This window comes from Oryctolagus cuniculus, chromosome 6 (assembly GCF_051225735.1).
Source record: "Oryctolagus cuniculus isolate XC-2025 breed Fujian yellow rabbit chromosome 6, ASM5122573v1, whole genome shotgun sequence".
Taxonomy (NCBI): domain Eukaryota; kingdom Metazoa; phylum Chordata; class Mammalia; order Lagomorpha; family Leporidae; genus Oryctolagus; species Oryctolagus cuniculus.
The window spans coordinates 16,101,569-16,117,699 of record NC_142872.1 but is presented as its reverse complement, the minus strand read 5'-3'; the positions used below and the strand labels follow the sequence as shown (position 1 = coordinate 16,117,699).

Here is a 16,131-nt window from a genome sequence, read left to right as displayed (position 1 = left end):
GCTCCTCAGTGAGTCGGAGGTTATTTCAAGGATAGAGGTGAGGAAAGAGCTTTGTGAATATGACAGAGGGGAAAAGCTCATCTACCTAGAGCCATCTTGGAAAATTCCACGACTTTTAAGAAGCTGTGTATTGTATTTATTGACATTGAGTCATCAAAGTTTGGTAACATTGATAACCTTTGGCACTTCTATGAGTTTTTATACTTCCTTATATATTTCATGTGATTCTTGTAATGCTTCCGAAAGAAAATAGGCAGGTTTTAGAGATGAAAAGTAGAGATTCAAGATCCCATTTAGAAATGGACATTTGGCATAGCCATTAACATGCCACTTAGGACATCTGTGACCCATTTCACAGGGCTTGGGTTCGTTTGAGCCCCAGCTCCTTTGCCTGTTTTGGCTTCCCAGTAATGCAGAACCTGGAAGATGGCAAGTGATGGCTCAAGTAGTTGGGGGCTCTCCCACTCGTCTGGAAGACTGGGCATGGATTCCTTGTTCCCAGATTCAGCCTGGTTTGGGCATTTGGGGAGTGAACCAGCAGATGTGATGGTGTTCATTCATTCGCATTCTCTCTCTGCCTTTCAAGTAAATATTCCATTTACTTGAAAGGCAGAGAGAGAATTTAAATTTAAATCCCATACATACAACTTAAAAGTTCTCTGATCTTTTGGTGTATGGATTACTTAACTACTAGATAATGAATTACACATTGAAATGTGTTAAAAGCACATAAAATGGAGAGCTCAATACTGAACATCTAAAAATACGAACCTCACTGTGAAGGATTTCAGATAACTGCAGATTCTTCTCCTACTACCCCATCTGTGTAGGAATGGAGTCTATTTCGCCTTGTCTTGAATCTTGATAGCTGGAATGACTTAGCTTCTGGCAGAATGTGGAGGCAGTGGGAAGCGACTTGGGACTTGGGAGGCTAGCACACTTAGAAAAGCCTAGCGTCTTCTGTGTTTGCTGTTGACATCGCTCACTCTGGGAGGAAGCCAACCACCTGCCAAAGGCGTAAGTACACAGAGAGCCCTGTGCTGTGAGGAAGATGGAGGAGCCAGGTGGAGGACCTGCCTAGGGAGGCGCCCAGCCATGCCAAGCTCGGACACGAGGCATGGTGTGCAAGGGAGAAAATGTGCAGGACGTTTCCCGCTCTAGCCTTCTCACTGGTGTTGAACACAACCACGGGAAGAACCCTAGGGAGAGCTGTTCATCTCAATCCCGTCAGTCCTCAGAGGTGAGAGAGGTGATTGTTGTTGGAAGCCGTCAATTTTTGGTAAGTTTCTTAGACCTCTATGTAGCTGAGATGGTCATTATTTTCAAAAGAAACAAGCCGTCATTAAACAAATAAACACGGATTGAACTAACAATGGTCAGTTTACCATTTCTCTTTGTCGATATCTTATTCTGTAGCACCCTGATACGTACGCAAAAGATAGTTTTTTAGAGTAATGAATTTGTTTTGGATATACACTGGGTTTATAATGTTGCCCCAAGAAATCAGTGCAACACAAACTTAATAACAATACCCTCAGATCTCTAGACTGATAGTTCCCATGTTCAGAGGATGTTTTAAAAATCAGTAGTTCAACAGATAATGAAATTTGCATGGTATTTTTTGACTCACAAATTAGAAGTTTGAATCCAAGTATTATATAAATTAGGCCTAAAATATCATATCCAAAAGCAGTACTATATGCTTTTCTGATGACTTGTGCTACCTTCCATTTCTTGGCAATTTAAAAACTATTTTGTGCACAGGAAAATTAATCTATGAGGCTAGAAGCCAGAAAAAGTGGTTTCCTGTAGGGTGAGGATGTGACAGACTAGAAAGCAACGCAGAGGAGCTCTGGGGCAGTGGAAGTGGTGCACACTCGATCCTGGTGTAGGTCACAGCAGGATGTGTGCTTATTATAATTCATGAATGGTGTTCTTAATATTGGGCTTTGCACTGTGCATAACTTGCTCCTTCATGTAAACAATAGTGAAGTTCTTTCACGTAGGAAAAAGACTTGTCAATCATGGATGGTTTGGGCTTATTTAACTACCCTTTCTCTATTTTCCAAATATCAAATGGATGGGCGAGGTCTAAGGTATGGGTATCTGTGGTCACAAAACTAAATCAAACTAAGGAAGTTCCTCAGAGCCCCAACGTATATGCCCCCAGAGCATGAGTGTTAGAATGGGTCTGAGAAATCATCTACCCCAGCTTATTTCACTCTGTAGGTAACCTTGGCCTTGCTAACAAACCCAGTAAATAGCTTTGCATTCTTAAAACTTGATGGTAAGTGGATTTGTGGAAGCACAGTGTGTGGAGTAGGAGGTCACTTACCCAATGGGTGCAAGTACATAAAGTCGGTGAAAATGAGATTCGGGAGGAGAGAAGCATGGACAGCGTCAGCATTTCAGTTGAAATAAAATAAGAAGTAAGTCCAGATCCTGACGGGCTCTTCGGGGTTTAGATGAAGAAGCACGAGCTCTTTTTCCACTGGCAGTGGCCATGGCGAGTGTGGAAGGTCATGGGCCACTGTGGACGCGGCGAGGAAGCACAGCACAGCCGGAGAGCAGCAGCGTGTCCGACCTTGCCTCTCTGCTGACTCTCAGCTGGCGGTGTGACTTTGTGAAAGTTGCATAGCCTCTCTGTGCCTCAGTTTCTACCTCAAATGGGCTATTTCCTACTGCAGAGAGCAGCTGTGAGGATTAAAAACTCAGAAAAGTACTAACGCATTGAGGGAGCAAGGTGAGTGTCTAGGAAATAAAAGTAAATGACTCTGAAAATGTGTCCGCTTTGATTTCCAGTTCAGTTTCTTTAGGTGACTAAAGACTGAATTTTTGAAATTATTTTATGCATTTTTTTATTTCTGAAGTACAAACACAGCTGTCATCTTCCAGTTCACTCTTGGTGCCCACAGTGTCTGGGCTGAAGCTGGGAAGAATGGTACAAAATGCAATGCAGGTGTGTGGCTGGAAACCAGGGAGCTGGCCTATCACCATTCTCTCTCCTGCACTGGCAGGAAGTTGCAGTCAGGGGCTGGAGCCAGAAATCAAACGCAGGTACTCTGATACAGGACACAGCAGCATAACCAGTAGGCCAAGCACCTGCTAACTAGATGATTAAATGTTTAAAGAAACCTCTCCTCTTTTTTTAAAATGGTTGTCTGATCTGTCTGATTTGATAGCCTTTGTCTTTGGGTTTTCAGTGAATCGACTTTGTCAAATCTTTCCTCCGCATGAAACTGTTTTCCAGAGAACCTCAATAATCTTAACAAATTTGACTACTTGGCATGACATGTACTTAATAAAATAATTAGAATGGGAAGGAAAGCTTGGGTGGTATAAAGACAGTAAACACTTGTTTGCACCGCTTCAGCAACTGGGGCAAATGTGCAGAACAGGGCACTAGCCAAGTGTTTGCAGAGAGCATACCATTGGCGTCAAGCCCTGTGTTCCACAGAGAGAATGGGAACTTAGGCCATGCCATGAGGTTGAAAGAGTTGAGGACTGGTTATGGAAGCACCTTAAGATTGTTTGGAGCCTTTATACTGTTTCTGGCTTGAACTTGCAGGATCTGTGTTCAGTAGTTGCTAAACCAAATACTTGTAATAGCCTCCTGAATCTATTTTTCCAGAGTATTAGCAGAAAAAGTACAAACGTCAACAAATCTCTCATACAAGGAGGTTGCATTTTCTGGCGTGAGGTGACTCTACATATTGTCCAGTTAGACTTGAGGCTTCAAGTCCAGAAGCGGTGCTGTTGGTTTTTCTGATACGCGGTCCGTATTATCCAGTACGTCTGGGCAATTTAAAACCAAGTGTGTTCAGGGGAAAACTGACCTGCGGGTGTAGATATCACAAGAGTGGTTACAAGTAGGCTAGAGTGGGGATTAGCAAAGAAACACAAGAGCATTTGCCTGGGTGCTGGAAACTTTGTCTCTCCCTCTCTCCCTCTCTCTCCATCTCTCTCTGTTTTGATGGGCACATGGGTTACACGGGGAGTGGGACCTGGTTCACTACCCCCCCCACACACACACACACAGTGTTTCTCCAGTCCATGGGACGCCCACTGCTGTCTGCATTTCTACTCTTGCTACTTAGCCCTTAGAAGTGCTCACCAGGAACAGGTCAGCCGAAGTGGTGCAGCGTTCCCTCGTTGGTATCTGGCCGGAATAGGACAGTTCGTAAATCCCTAATAAAAGACACATTTTGGCAATTGACATTCGTATAGCTGAGCTGCGATTCTTGAATCTTAAAAGCGTCTGTGAGAGTCCTTAGTGACGAGGGGTGAGAGGTTGCATTCCATGTTCCCTACGCAAGCATGGAAAGGCTGAACGACACAGCAGTAACACCTGACGTGGCTGCGTGGATAAGCAAGCATTCCAAAGAGAAATACAGACACCTCCGGTCAGGGCTGGAAAGCATGGGTTTTCCTTCTGGACGGGCCGATTACCGGCTCACCAGCAGGGTTGAGTGTTGATCCCCGGTCAGCAACACTTCGGGAGTCTTTGTTCCAGCATTTTCCAGCAGCGAAAACATAATGGAAGAAGACCTGCCAAGTGAGAGCGTGCTTCTGCCATTTTTTGTTTAAATACAAGAAGCATAGTTGTGAAGGAAGAAAACAGAGTGGGAATAGAGGAGTAGACAGAGATGAATGTGTAAGACAAATTTAGATAATCAAAACGGAGCAAGCTTTCACTGATACTTTATGGTTTTTCCCTCTTGTAAAGGAAATGAACAATGAAACAAAACTAAATAAGCAAAAATAAAGTTAATGGCTGGAGCTATGGGCACCACCTTGGGTCTTGGTGGTCCTGTGGGCAGTTCTTAGGGGATGTTGGTGAGAAGTGGGGGTAACGGAGGAGAATGGGTTGCAGCAGCCCTCCCAACAGCCTAGTATTAAACTGCACTTCTGGGGTAATAAAGAAATGTCCTACCTCATTGCAAAATAATAATAATACCGGGGGGAACACATAACAGGAGTCCTTATAAATCACACAGCAAAAAGACGGAGTGGGCTCGTGCCCAGCTGGTAACACCATCAAACCCTCTGGCTTTTCTGTGCCACATTCGGCCTCTTCTTTGTTTGCTTCCTCTGCATCATGCCCTCCTGGTGATCTTGCATGTGAAACTCACAGGCACATTGGATGCTTTCCTTAAAGCCACCCCGGAATCCCAAACAAGACTAGTTTAAAACTATGTATCATTTTCCAAGACAAATGCACACCTTTCAAAGCAGAGGGCTCTGTTTGAATTCCAAAGGCAGCCGAAAAGCCACAGCAAGAGGAGCTGCGCGTCTCCAGGGCTCTGTGCTGGGAGGGTTGGGGGTAGCACTGTCACGAGGAGGCTCCTGGCGAAAAGAAGTGGGATTCAAAGCCAACACCAGTTCCCCTGGGGTCTGTTGTAATCAGGAGACAAATGGTCTGTGCTCAGTAGCATGTATTCATTCTGTCGCAAGAGGCTGCCAGTGCCAGCTTCCCTGGGCTTTTGTGGAAATAGAGTACAAGTCTTTTCCCCTTTCAGTTAGCTTCAGAACAGGAAGAATAAAAAAGTCCACTGCTGACAAACAGCGCTTTGGGCGTTTGACACCAGCCTTTGATCTAGTTACTCAGACAGTTCAAAATGAACAAATTAGGTGTTTAGGACAAAAGACATGGCGATTCTTCCTGCTCCCAGCCAGAGCAGGGTGGACGGACGGCGTTGTCCACCAGAGCTGGGGGAGCTGTCCCCTCCAGGCCATGGGCCGGAACTGGGCAGTCCATCCTCCTCCAGCCCCAGCCAGGAGTGGGTTGCGCTCCTCGTTAATTAAAATAAGTGGGGAAGGGAAACTCGGCGGCGCTGGGGTTAACACAGTAAACTGGAAGCCATCTGGTGCTGGAGTCACTTCAGCTGAGGCCTGCAGGCTGGACCACAGGCTTGCATCCTGGTGGTGTTCAGGCGTGGTTTGATGATCAGACAGACACAGAAAAAGCATTCATGTCCGCCTCTGCCTAAGGACCCAGGCTCCCTCGCGGTCCACATACCCCATAAAAAGGAGCCAAATCTTTATTCTGTTATGTGAATTGAGCTCTTACAAGTATTCTGACGTGGAAGGAGGCAAAGTGGGTATCTCAGTGTCATCTCTCTTCATGGGAGAGGGTGGTTTTGTTCCCCTGATTGAAGGTCAGTGTTATTCCTTTTTTTCCTTCTTAGAAAAATCTCTTTTCCCTTTGTGGAAGGAAGTATTTGTACTCTGAAATGATTCGTTGGGAACCCAGCAGCCTACGACCCACGAAGGAGTATCCGTGGGATTGGTCATTTGCACCACGTTTTTCTGTTCGGGGCTACTGATTAAAATCTTTTAAGTAATGTTTCCTGGGGCTTAGAAAGGAGACGGCACTTGAGCTCTTGGATGGAACAGCAGCAGGCTTTGAGGTCAGCTAGGGCTTTGAGGTCAGTGGGTCGGGCACCCAGGGAACGTGCTGAAATGTAGCACCTTAAAATCACAGTGTATTTTCAGCAGACAATGGGAAACTGGAAGGAGAAAGTGAATTCAGAAAAAAAGAAATCGGTGAGCACAGATCCCGATAGCCCTTCGCGTGGAAATGTCGGACTTGAAAAGTAAGCCAGCTTGTGTCATCTCTTGCCATCCTGCTTGGTGATGGCCGGGTAGGGATTATTTATCTGCTGAGTTCAGCTATCCCGTCAACCCCCGCGAGTTCCAACCTCAGCCTGTGCTGCAGGTTCGATTTCCTCTCTTCGCTCTGCTTTTTGCAATGTCTGGGATCCACATTCCTGCCTCGTGTCTGTGAGGGTTAGGGGGCATCTGCTCATGCACCCTCGGTTCGGGCCCCAGGAGGCATCTCCCAGCAGTCAGGGAGGTGGTGGCTGTTGGGTGCAGTGTCAGCCCCCACAAGTGTGACTGCTTGGCCGGGGTTTGTTTCCTCTCCACTACCGGCTCAGTGATCAAGAGGATGGTGTTTGCCGCTTTGACCTCCTTGGAGCTCAAGGGCTTCCAACATTGGCCCAAGGTGGTGCAGCCCAGCCAGGAGACAGAAAACTCCCAGTAAATGGATGGCAGAAGGCAATGAGCTAACCATGCCTCTCCCTAGCAAGGGATCCTGGAACACAAACGATCTTGCGCTTGGTGTGCTTCTTCCTTGTAAGCCATTTGTACCAACAGAGCCTGGCTTGTCGGAGGCAAGAGCTGGGGAGACCAGGGCACACCTATTGTAAAAGAAAAATGCAGAACGTGGATGCTGCATTCCTTTCTGAGCAGGCTCCCGCTAAGGAATCCAGCCCTTAGGAGAAAAATGGACGCCTTGGGCGAGGTGGGATCGCAAGGTCTGCTAGACCTTGAGTCTGGACTCACCCCATGTTAGAACTCTTCAGGAGCAGAGGTTCTTGTTCAAGTTCACCTGTGGCTGGACTCCACGGTGGTTGGAAGTTTCTCTAGATGGTTACCCTCTGGGCTCTGTTCCCTCTGTCACTCAAGGTTAGTGCGTCAGATTTGTATAGATCTTGAATGCCAGCTCTGGCACTTAACACCTATAGGACCCTTGACAGGTCCCCTAAGCTCTTGGTGCCTCCGTACCCTCTTCAATGAGATAATAAAAATCCCAACAGCATGGGAATGTTGTGAAGGTTAAGCGCATTATATATGCTGATTACTTGAACTGTGCCTGACTTATGTGTTAGGTACTGATTCTATTAGTAATACTTTTGTGACAGTCACATACATGCAAATCCTTGGCTCTCTTTCACTTACTTGCACTCAGCTGTGATCCAAAAATATATAGAAAACTGGAGAAGTAAATAACTCTTAAGTTTTAAATTCCATTCCATTCTGAGTATCCTGATGAAATCTTACCATGTGCTGTGTTTTGTATACCAAGATGTGAATCGTCCCGTTGTCTGGTGTCTCCACACTGTATACACTACCCTTCTGTTAGTCACTTAGTAACCATCTAGGTTACCAAATAAGTTACAGCAATACTACAATGTTTGTGAACAAGTAACCCTTTCTTAATAGCATCCCTAAAGGACAAGAATAAAGATACCAACCACTTCACCTAAAGGACTTCCTTTAGGTAAAACTTGATCAGGAATAAAGGAAAATCTAATGCTAAGGGTGCTAAGCTCTGCAGTACAACACACAGAGACAGACCACGTGCACACGGCTTCTATCACAGTGTGCTGTTGTGACTGTTCTGTTTTACTAGCTGTTACTGTTATGCCCTTGCTATGCAATATTTACAGATGAGACTTTAGTCATAGGTTCGTATATACACGAGAAAGCATAGTTTAGACAGGGACTAAGACTCCCCACGGTATCAGATGTTGCTGGAGGCTTTGGGTTGGACCCTCGGCAGATGGGCTGGGGGAAGACGACTGTGTTTTATTTGCTTTGCTGCTTCCCTTCCCCCTTATTTTTGGCGTGTTGATTGGACACACTCAGGGGATGTTTCTGATAATGAAAATTGGTTAACAATGGAAGCACAACATTTAACCTTTAAAGAGAGCTTGCTCATAGACAAACACTTTGTCCCAATATTCTAAGGTCAACTTCTGCTGGTGTAAGCGCTCATTTACGTGTCGTGCAACAGGAATGCAGCTTTGAGAATTTCTAACAATTTTGAAATCTAAGGGTGTGCTGTCTGTATGCATTTCCTGTAGCAGCTGCAACAACTGACTGCAACCTTGGGATTCAAGGACATCAGTGTGCATTTTTTTTTCATGATCTTGGAGGCCAGATGTCGGAAGTCCATGTCAGTAGGACGGCATTCTATCCCAATGTACTAGGGAAGACTCTGTCGCTTGCCTCTTGTACCTGCTGCTGGTTCCAGGGTTCCCTTGGCTTGCAAGTGCATCCTTCCAAAGTCTCACAGCCATCTCCTTTTCTTGCTCTTTGCCCTCGTGTGTCTATTAATAGTGCCCCTCTGTTTGCCTCTTACAAAGATAACTGTCATTGGTTTGGGAGCTCATTAGATTTAGGGATAATCTAGGACAAGCTCTTGCTTCCCAGAATCCTTCACTCCATCACATCATTTTTGTTGTTTTAAGATTTATTTATTTATTTGAAAGGCGGAGTTACAGAGAGGCAGAGGCAGAGAGAGAAAGAGAGACAGAGAGAGGTCTTCCATCCACTGGTTCACTTCCTCAGATGCAGAGCTGCGCCGATCCAAAGCCAGAAGCTGTGGGGAGCAACCCGGACTAGACTGAGTTACTGGAATTAAGACTTATTCTATGCATCTGCTCTCCCACAATATGGCGCTGGGAGAGAAGTAAACAGCTTCCACACAGCTGCCTCCAGTTCAACCAATAAACTGTAGGACTTGCTCCTGATTGGAGAGCAGCGTACTCGGCGTGTGGGCAGCCGAGTTAGGATTGGCGGAGGAGGACTATAAAGGAGGAGAGAGACGGCATGCACCAGGAACATCTACGGGGAACATCTAAGGGGAACACCTGTGCAGCCCCCCGAGAGAGCCGGCCGGCGGTGTGCCGCTCCCCCGCGGAAGTGGGGAATGTGGCAGGGGGAACTGCCCTTCCACGGAGGTGGAAGGGATAGTAGCCAACCCGGGAAGAACCAGCAGCAAACCCGGGGAGGGCCGAGCAGACGAAAGAACAGCGCAGGGTCCTGTGTCGTTCCTCCATGAAGAGAGGGAGCGACAGAAGCTTCTTCCAGGTCTTCCATTCTGGTGCAGGGCCACAAGGACTTGAGCCATCTGCTACTGCTTTCCCAGGACATACCAGAGAGCTGGATTGGAAGTGGAGCAGCTGGGTCTCTAACCAGCATCCGTAGGGGATGCCAACACTGCAGGCGGCAGCTTTACTCGCTACCCACAGCACCATCTCCCCATCACATTGTTTACCATTTAAAGTAATACAGAGCCTAGTAATTAGCAAATGGACTTTTTTATGGAGGGATACTGTTCTCCTCACTTGGTTGTCTATGACCAAAATACACTGGGAGAGATTGAAAAGGTACCTGCTTTATTCAAATTAAATGCAAATGCTGTGAAAATGGACAGAGGACCCATAGGAGAGACAGGCAGCTGGTGTGAGTGTGTGCGAGATGCATCCCACCAGCATCCTCTAGAAAGATCTGAAGTAGGTTTTGTTGGCTGTTAGTTCATGGGTGGAGGTTGCCAGTGCAAGGTGGCACTGGAATGAATGTTTCCTGTTGAAGGAGGGAGATGTTGCCACCCTTGTAAATACCACTTGCCTGAAGACTGAGAAAGGACAGAAGCATTTTGACAAATGATTTTTCACTGCTGCTGTATAACAAAAATGCCAAGATTATAGTGCCTTACAAAATGCACATTTATTATTTTAGTCTCCATATCTACGCTGGATTCTGACATGGAGATAGTACCAGCACTGCGTTCCTTTCTGTGGGTTCTGCAGAAAATCCACTTCATCCATGTTTCCCCATCGGCCGCTGGCTGCTCCGTCTCTGAGCCAGCAACGGCCTATCTCCTCATCTTCCTGCTCCTATTCCCTCTGAATATTGTTGGCCGTGGAATGGCTGGTGTGAATCTGCAGGGCACACCTGGACTCTGCTTCCCCGTGTTAATGCCAGCTGATAAGTAACCTTCGTTTGTCTGGAAAGGCCCCTTTGCCATGTGAACAAATATGGAAGAACTTTCTCTCTGTCTCTCCCCCTCACTGTCTATAACTCTACCTCAAATAAAGAAATAATTAAAAAAAAAATGGACGACACAAGGGCTTGAAGGCCATAGAGGTCAGAAGTCTCCGCTACTGAATCTTGGAGTAACCGACCGCAGCTTACCCCGGGAGAATGCTCCTTGGGCTTGCAGCCAAAGGCCCCTTCCAGTTGCACCGGATGGGCTGGTGAACGTGGGTGGCCACTGTCTGGCTTGGGGACCACTTGCTTAGGATTTCAAAGTGAAGCAGTCTGAATGGATACCACTCAGCGTCTCTCATGCTCCGAAATTATGCAAGTCTGTTACTCCAGTCATGAAGACTGCAACCCGCTATCAAACCCACAGTGCAAAATGCATCTTGAGGTTTTGCTGGGCATCACCCAGCTATTGTCAGCACCATCCGTGGGGCCAGAGCAGTGGGATGCTGTCAGCTCACAGATGGGTTGTGCTTTCAAAATAGATGGCATTGGAGGGTGTGATAAGATAAGCATACCAAATAGTTTCCTCCAGGAAGTCACGGAGGAAGCGGACAGTTGAGTAGTAAAAAATAAGGGTTTGGGCCATGTGAGTGCATGCTGCTTTTACACAAGTCATTACAGGAGGAATTTCAACACAGCCACGTATTCCAAGTGAGAGCCACAGGAGGCCTCTAATTCCCAGCACACCTCAAGGGCAAGTCCCAAAGAAGGCAGTGAACTCACCCTTTCTGCACTGTCCAACTCCTTCCGTAAATCTCTCCCTGATGCCCGAGCTCAGAGAACGTTGTTCAAAAGGTATGTGCACTTGGCAAACCTTGGCTGGACCTAGAGACTAAAACATTGCCTAGGTCTTAAAAAAAGAGGTAAACATTTTATTCTGTCATTTTCATGTTGGTCATATTGCTAAGATTTCACTGAGTCTTGATAAGCAAAATGGATTAGCCTAGTACTCATATTTTTAAATAGTTAAAAACAGTAAGGACCTATTGTTAATTTCCATCTTCCTCTTTCAGGGGCACAGTAATGTGGATAAATTAATCAAGAATCTATTTCCAGGTCTTCCTTTGTTATGCTTCTGTATCTGTAGCATTCTTCCAAGACTAAAGAAATAGATTCTTCTGTGGATTTTCCTAAAAAGTTACTAGTAGTTTTTAAGACCGAGATACTCGAATTTCATAGCAGTAAGCAGAGATGCGACTTAAAACTTCTAGCTTAGGTCTAGAACTGGATTGAATCGTGCTCATTCACCAAATATGTACGAACAACCACATCTGCTAGGGATAAAGTGGGGACCAAAACTGGCCTTGATCTCGAGGAGTTTACATAGGAGTACAAGATAGGCAGTAAACAAATCAAAAACTGATAAAGGATGCGAGAGAAGGAATTGAAGGTTGAAGGGAGTGGAGTATGACTGCTGGGGAATGGGGTGTGTGTTAGGCAGGGTGGTTTCTGACACGGACCAGCTAAACAGGAACAAGCATTGTGAAGTTGCAATGCTAGCACCATTGGCAGAGCATTCGATTGGCAAGTCCAAATGCCCTGGTATGACAGTTGGTGGGCAAGTTGGAGGAACAATAAAGAAGCCAGGCTGTCTCTAGTGCTGCGTGCAAAAGGTTGAGAGATAGAGTTTGAAGGGACAGCCAGGGTCAAGGCCTATTAGATTAGGATAATGACTCAAGATTTGGTTTTCAAGTGTGATAACAATCAATGGAGGCCTGAGAACAGAGGAGTGACATCGTTTGATTTTCAGTGTTATCACTCTAGTTGCTGTTTGAGAATGGAGTGCAAGCATGAATGCAAGAAACCAAGTTAGAAATGTTGTATTACAAATGTAAGCTCAGGCGGATGTGGGCAGGCATGGTGGGAGGCAAAAAAAAAAAAATCACATGTAGGGGCCAGCATTGTGGCATAGTTGGTAAAAATGGACTGTCTCTGATGCCATATGGGTGCCTGTTTGTGTCCTGGCTGCTCTACTTCCAGCCCACCTCCTTGCTACTGGCCTGGAAAAGCAGCAGAAGATGGCCCAGGCCTTTTAGCCCCTGCTGGCCATGTGGGAGGCTCGGAAGAAACTCTGGCTCCTAGTTCCAGCCTGGTCAAGCCCTGGCCATTGTGGCCATTTGGAGAATAAACCAACAGATAGAAGATATTCTCTCTCTCTCTCTAACTCTTTCAAATACATATGAAAACCTTTATATTTTTTTTAAATGCAGCTTTAGCATGCAATTTGAGGGTTTCATTGACCTGTCATCATGAGCATGGAATGGACATGGAAAATGAGGGAAGAGGAAGAGAAACAGCTGTCGCTGACAGGATGTGGTCACCATCAGACATCCCAACACGTACGCTCGGTCTCGTCTTGGAAGAGAAGGGACTGATCATTGTCTTCAGCATCGGCCACCGTGCAGGACTCACTCATGTAAGGAGGGGATAAGGGCCAACTAGAGACAGAGCCTGAGCACGCAGCAACACGAAGGAGAGGCTGTGATCCTCTCCGTACTGGAGGAGACAGGTGAGCAGCAAATGCGTAGTCTGCCTTTGATTCACAAGAGCCCAGTAAGACAGCCGTAGTCGGAAGACAGATGAGCACTTGGCTGTTAGCATTCAGCTATAAGGCATAACCGTGTCAGCTGTAACCATAGTAGTATTGGACAAAGTAGGAAGGAAAAACATCTCATTGCCTTTTCAAGTACATTAAAAATGTACCTTGGCAGGGGCCGGTGATGTGGTGCACTAGGTTAATCCTCCACCTGCAGCACTGGCATCCTATACAGGCACCAGTTCTAGTCCCGGCCGCTCCTCTTCCAGTCCAGCTCTCTGCTGTGGCCCAGGAGGGCAGTGGAGGATGGCCCAAGTGCTTGGGCCCTGCACCCGCATGGGAGACCAGGAGGAAGGACCTGGCTCCTGGCTTCAGATCGGCGTGGCATGCTGGGTGTACTGGCCGTTTTGGGGGGTGAACCAACAGAAAAAAAGGAAGACCTTTCTCTCTGTCTCTCTCTCACTGTCTAACTCTGCCTGTCAAAAAAAAAAAATAGGCTCAAAGCTATTTTATAGATTATAATTCAGGAATATCAAGCCATATTATTCCTTTAATTTTGTATTTTCATAGTCTTGTGAAGGCTTGGTGTCAACTATTCCGTTTAGATTGCATTTAATAAATCAAACGAGGTTCTTATTATAAACTGGATACTATGTCGACTCTAGAAACATGGCTGTAAGTACTACATAGTCCCAATCTGGCTGTAAAGGAAAAAATAAATAAACACCTGCATTTGTGTATAGTGTAAAAACAAGGAATGGATAGTGACAATGTCGGGCAAAGTGATTGAGAGAGCTGAGATTTGAACAGGATCATGAACACTTAGAATTATTAAAAAAAAAAATACAGAAAAGCAAGTGTTGGTCCAGCAGCTTGTTGATGCCAGCGGTGGCTCAAGATCAGTGGAACCAGGATGGCACACAGTCAAGTGCATTGCCTCTGCACGTACAGACTCGGCTCGAATCCTTCTGCCCTTCCTGTGTGTTGCTGGGCCATCGCCTTCATCTCTGTGTGCCTCAGCCTTCCCGTCTGTGCTGCTGGGATAGCAGCCATGATGCCTTTCACTCAAGTTGTTAGTGGATAGCAAAAGCTATCCCACATGTTGTGTGAGTGTAGTGATAAAAAGTAGGCTCATATTTTTTATTTGACATAGATTAATCCAGAGGACAGAGCAGCTTTGTGAAGTGAGTTAGGCTTTATAAAGGATGAACTTACTATTCCCTGGATCTCACAAGTAAAGACCAAACGTAGCAAGCTAGGAATCTTATTCTCCCGAGTCTGCGTGTGTGGGTCGTGATTTCCAGTGAAAGGGAGTTGGGGGCTTTTATAGCTAAATGGGCCATGTGGCTTCACCCTGCTCTTGGCCACAGACAAAACCATCCACCGTGGCTGACCTCGAGGTGAGTGGCTCACAAGAGAGCAGACCGCAAGGTGGAAATGTATCTGTCTTACTCGACAGCTCCCAACTAGAAAAACAACTCAAACTCATGCGCTCATGGCTGCAAGGTAGTGAGGTCATTTTAATAGGTTCATTTAATGCTTTAAGAATCATTAATTAGACTGCATTGTTCCTACGCCTGTGGAGGAAACTGTATTTGAATTGTCGGAGGCGAAAAATTCCGGGTGAGATGCCAACGTACTCAGCACACGTCAACACCTTGTATATGAGTTAGACAGTGAAAGAGAGACAGATCGTGAGAGAGAGAGAGAGAGAAAAAGGTCTTCCTTCCATTGTTTCACTCCCCTAATGGCTGCCACGGCTGGCGCTGCACTGATCTGAAGCCAGGAGCCAGGTGCTTCCTCCTGGTCTCCCATGCAGGTGCAGGGACCCAAGCTCTTGAGCCATCCTCTACTGCCCTCCTGGGCCACAGCAGAGAGCTGGACTGGAAGAGGAGCAACCGGGACAGAATCCAGTGCCCCAACTGGAACTAGAACCTGGAGTGCTGGCACCTCAGGTGGAGGATTAGCCTAGTGAGCCACAGCACCAGCCTGGCCATTCATATTTCACAACAAAGTTTCCAAGTGATTTCATCAGATTCTCATTTCCAGGATAAAATTTTAAAAAATCAAACTTAAGGCTCTTGTGAAGACTTACTGTGGTCAAGATGGAAGAATGCCATGGAGATCTCCCTGATCAGCGACAACTACCTGAGCACCAAAGGGGAACCTGTTGAAGTGAAATGGACACTATGAGAAACAGTGACTTGATCAGCTCTTGTCCTGACTGTTGATGTACAATGTAATACTTTACCCATTTTAGTATTTTTTTTGTTTTGTTCTAGTACTATTGGTTGAACTCTGTAATTAACACACAATTATTCTTAGGTGTTTAAATTTTAACTGAAAAGTGATCCCTGTTAAATATAAGAGTGGGAATAAGAGAGGGAGGAGATGTACAATTTGGGACATGCTCAATCGGACTTGCCCCAAATGGTGGAGTTAGAAACGTGCCAGGGGATTCCAATGCAATCCCATCAAGGTGGCATGTACCAATGCCATCTCACTAGTCCAGGTGATCAACTTCAGTTCACAATTGATCACACTGATAGGTCTAAGAGTCAAAGGGATCACACAAACAAGACTAGTGTCTGCTAATACTAACTGATAGAATCAAAAAGGGAGAGAACGATCCATCATGGGAAGTGGGATACACAGCAGACTCATAGAATGGCGGATGTCCTAAACAGTACTCTGGCCTCAGAATCAGCCCTTAAGGCATTCAGATCTGGCTGAAGAGCCCATAAGAGTATTTTAGGCATGGAAAGCCAAGACACTCTGGGGGGGGGGGGGGGGGGGAAGAAGAGACCTAAATGAAAGATCTCTGTGAGTGAAATCCCAGTGGAAAGAATGGGGCCATCAAAGAAGGAGGTACCTTTCTCTGAAGGGAGGAGAGAACTTCCACTTTGACTATGACCCTGTTGGAATAAGATCGAAGTCAGCGAACTCAAAAGGCTTCCATAGCTTTGGCAACTCAT

General features: G+C 46.1%; 1 long non-coding RNA gene across 3 annotated transcripts in view; it reads left to right on the top strand.

Annotated features, from left to right (window-relative positions):
* The window catches only part of LOC149126034 (uncharacterized), a 155,505-nt gene that overhangs the window by 40,292 nt on the left and 99,082 nt on the right, over positions 1 to 16,131 (top strand). Inside the window, exon 3 of one of the 3 annotated variants that reach the window (XR_016235298.1) lies at positions 12,831 to 13,623. The exons of the other annotated variants lie outside the window; for them this stretch is intronic. This is a non-coding gene — a long non-coding RNA (uncharacterized LOC149126034). Of the gene's footprint in view, positions 1 to 12,830; positions 13,624 to 16,131 lie in introns of those variants that run through there. 3 annotated transcript variants of the gene reach the window in all.